Here is a 4,525-nt window from a genome sequence, read left to right as displayed (position 1 = left end):
CCAAACACAAGTTCTGAATATGGCAAAGGGATCCCAAGTGGATACAGGGGTCTGAATGAGATTAAAATGGGGAAATTAAACCTGACATACATTTAAGAAGTGAGATCTTTATACTCCTAAGGGTCCTGAGAAAAAGCCTAAGGTCATATATTGAATGGATAAGAACTGAGTTCCCTGAATCATGGTGCAAACACAAAGGTCTGTATGCCTCCTTTTTTGTTTTTTGTTTTTGTTTTGTTTTTTGTTTTCATTCACCCATTGGAAAAATAATGATTGAGGGTCTACTGTGTGTTAGAAACTGGTAGGATAACAGTGAAAAAAAGGGAAGAAAGCAAAACGTTGCGTACCTTGCATTGTGTATGGAGGGGAGGGGAAAAATAATGTAAGGGAGTATACATTAGATTGTAGTAGATGATGTGGAAAAATTAACAGGTAAGAGATACAAGGAATATGGTATTTATGCAAGTCTAAATGGAGTCATTTGAGAAGTGTTTACTAATAAAATGTCTTTGAGTAAAGACTGGAAGGAGACAAGTCAAGACCTGAAAGACATATCCATGCGTATGCCCATGCAGGTGAAACCACAATTACAAAAGCCCTCAGTCAGGAAAATACAAGAACAGTAAGGTGACCATTATGGTTGTAATATTGCAAGAAAATACAAGGAAATTGTAAAGTTGAGTGTTAATGAGTGGCCAGATTTAATGGATACTTTTAAGGGAGGTAGGGGTGAAAAGTGAGAAGTTTAATTCTGTGGTAATCATCCAAACAAGAGATGATGGTGTATTAGATCAGACTGGTAACAAAGAGGTGATAAGAATAGCCTGGCTATTACTTTAAGGTGAAGTCACTAGTATTTGCTGACAGATTGTGTGTGTGTGAGATGGTTAGAAAAAAGTCAAAGATGACACCAAATTTTTTGCTTTGATAGTGGAAGGATGAAGTCATTAGCTGACATGAGGAAGATTGTGGAGAATGCCATTTTTGTCAGAAAAATCAGAACTCAGTCAAAGGATATGCTAAGGTTAAGATGGCTATTAGAAAACTAAGTAGCTGTCAGGTAGACAGTTAGATACATGAGTCTGAATTTGATGGGAGATGTCTGGGTTAAAGATGTAAATTGGAAAATCGTCAGTGTATAGATAATATTTAAATCCACCAGACAGGATGAAATCACTAAGGAAATAAGTATAGCTGGATTCATGGTTATTAAGTCACGTTCTTGAAAGACTGTATCTCCTGGCCCAGGATTGGCTGAAAAATAGATGCCCGGGGCTGTGAGTAGGAAAAGATTCGTGCATTTACAATTAGAAAACCAAACCTGCTTCAGGTGAGAGGGTAGGATCTGAATCCATACTACTGACCTTGGCACAAAGCTTGTGTTGATAAGTTAATAAGAAACCTGACCCACTTTAGTGTAACTCATAAGTGTCTAGAGAGAGAAAGTAAGCTATGCAGCATAAAAGGCTTCTGGATGTCAGACTTACGAGTCTCCATACAACAATGTTCCTACCAAAGATGACCTAGCTGTCAGAAACCACAATATGGTATCAACAAGTACTTTAAAAAAAAGACAAAATGTACTCACAAAGAGCAACATTAAATAGAGCATTTTATGAAAATAAATGCCATATTCTTCAAAAAATTGAAGAAGATGATTTTTAAAATAAACTGGTAGTGGATTACACATACATAAAGCAAGGCATAGTATATTAAAAGATAGATTTGAGGGTATCCATAACGCATCTCAGAACGATAAAGAGAATGAATACATGAGGAAGAAATTAAGAGATGTAGAGAATGGAATAAAAAGGGCCAACTTAAATTTAATGACTACTAAAGGACAGAATGAGGAAAATGAAGTGATAAAAGGATAATGGCAGGCAGTTTTCTAGAATTTAAGAAAGTTATAAGTCTTCAACTTGAAGGAGAATCCTAGTGTCTTAAGAAGTATAAATAAAAATAAATCCACTCTTGGGGCACCTGGGTGGCTCAGTCAGTGAAGCATCCAGTTTCGTCTCAAGTCAGCTCAGAGCCTGGAGCCTGCTGCAGTTTCTGTGTCTCCCTCTCTCTCTGCCCATCCCCCATTCATGCTTTGTCTCTCTCTCTCTGTCTCAAAAATGAATATACATACATGCATACACACATACATAAATTCGCTCTGTTGCTGATGCCTGTGGTGCTGACAGGATGGGCAAGTGTCACGGTCTTCATATTGCCTAGAAACTCGGTAGCCACTGACAAGATCAGAGGTGGCATGGCTAACAGCACAAGAAGGCCCACTTAAGGCGCAGCTCTGAAGCCAAACTTTTGGAGGTGCTTCTTGGGCAAAGGGAATTACTGTGGTGGAAAAAAGTAGGAGTAGAAGCCAACCAGCCAAATTCTGCCATCAGAAAGTGTGGCAGGTCCAGCTGATCAAGAATGGCAAACAAAAAAAAAGTCACGACCATTTTACCCAATGATGACTGTTTGAATTTTATTGAGGAAAATGATGAAGTTCTGGTTGTTGGATTTGCTCTCAAAGGTCATGCTGTTGGTGATGTTCCCACGGTTTGCTTTAAGATTGTCAAAGTAGCCAGTGTCTCGCTTTTGGCCTCATACAAAGGCAAGAAGGAAACCGAGATCCTAAGTTTTGATGGTGAAAATACGACAATAATAAATTTTCTTATGCCATAAAAATAAACAATTATACACCTAAACTCATAATGGTGAAATTAGAAAAACATCGAAGATAAAATGAATGTCTTAAATGTAACCAAAGAAGATTTAATGAGAAAAATAACTGCTCAGGGCTAATAGTTGGACTGACCTTAGACCTCAAAAGCAATGGTATATGTAAGAAGAAAATAAAATTATATAGTCAAGAAACTGAGAGAAAGCATTGCCAATCCAGAATGATATAGGTGGTTACACTATCATTCAGGAGTGAAAGGGAAATAAAAACATTCTCAGGAGAAGGCAGAATCAGTTTTATCATACATAGACCTTCCCTGAAAATCTAATAAAGATTCTACTTTACATTTTTGCATTTGTATTTTTCTTTTCAGTAAAAAGACTTTAAATCTAAATAGGTATTGCCCTATAGAGAAGAGAGAGTGGAAGAGAGAAGGAAACAAAACTACTCTGATATTTATATATTTTGGATGCATTTGGTTTCAAGAAACAAATCTGAAATGGTTTAAATTGTTATAAACATGACTAATAGAAATCAAGAGGTAAAGTAGGCTCTCGGTTAGTAAGTCAGTGGCTAAGTGATATTAGCAAGGGCCCAATATATTGTTGTGACTTCAGGTGTGACCTGAATTTGCAAGTTAACTTTGGAGCTATAAATTAACTGTAGCAGTTCCATAAATGATATACAGGAATAACTAGTCTCACAGGAATAAATGGATCTATTCTGTGCTTGCTTATTAGGGAAAAAAAAAACACAAAAAATGTTGTAAGGATAAATTTTCGAGAAGCCCCAGGTAGACTTCCCTTATGATCCATTGACCAAGATTAGAGCACATTCCCATTACCAAACCTGGAGGGGAGAAAGGAGCTATTTATAATTTGCATAGACTTATTCACTGGGGGGAAGATTTGATGTTGAGGAATCAGTCACAAGGAAGAGAGAGGGATCAGGTAGGAAGTGTAGAAATCTAAGGCCTTATCTCCCTCCAGAGGAGGATGAACAAAGTGATATATTTATTTGTATTTAGTTTAGATATAACCAGATAAATAGTTAACCTCCAAAAGCTGGTGAGTAACTTTAAGAACAGGAATAACATACAAAAACTTACCAAAAGCAGAGAGTATTACAATAAAAGTAAAATAATCTATTGGGGAAGAGTTTATAATCACAAACCTTTATGTAAAGAATATAGTTTCAAAGTCCAGAAAGCAACTGATAAGGTTAGCATAGATGTATCACCTGAAAATCCATGCCCATTTATATTTTTCTCAAGCAAATGCAATAATTATGCTACCAAATGCCTTTAACCCTCTCTGTTGTGTCCCTTCTGGTTTGAAGGGTGGTACAAGAGCCAGGGGAACCAAATATCTGTAAATGTCTGGCTTAACAGAAGTGGCTAGTTTTCCTAGTGCAAACACTTCCTAAATAGAAATGTCCACAGCATACAAAGTCAGAGGTCTATCAAGAATTTTTTTCCTTCACTTTGTCAGGGCAAATTCTAGGTACAACAGCCATAAAAGTTCCATGCCCAGTAGAGATAAATAATCAAGAGCCATTTTGTGGTTATATATTTTGTATCACAACATCTCTCTCTTTGGAGAAAGGAACTAACATGAATGGTTTTCAGGGAACTGACCCAAGTTTCTGGTGTATCTATACTACTACATGCTAAATTGTTTACTGGGCTTCAGTGTTGTCAATCACTAGGGGAAGTTGTTTGGGAACTAAAATGGCTTATTAGATAAGACCCTTAAATTAAGTGAGAGGGCTGGGGTTTCCAGGAAAATCGAATCAGGATAAAGACTTTTAGGATTTGTATTTAGATATAAGAGAACTGACAGGTAGATTAGC

At 36.8% G+C, this 4,525-nt stretch overlaps 1 pseudogene; it reads left to right on the top strand.

Moving 5' to 3' along the window:
* The first annotated feature begins 2,190 nt into the window (after positions 1-2,190).
* Positions 2,191-2,676, top strand: LOC123587275 (annotated as a pseudogene).
* Positions 2,677-4,525: the final 1,849 nt, after the last annotated feature.

This window comes from Leopardus geoffroyi, chromosome D3, assembly GCF_018350155.1.
Source record: "Leopardus geoffroyi isolate Oge1 chromosome D3, O.geoffroyi_Oge1_pat1.0, whole genome shotgun sequence".
NCBI classification, from domain to species: domain Eukaryota; kingdom Metazoa; phylum Chordata; class Mammalia; order Carnivora; family Felidae; genus Leopardus; species Leopardus geoffroyi.
Note: the sequence above shows the minus strand (reverse complement) of the source record. Positions and strands in the feature narration are given on the sequence as shown.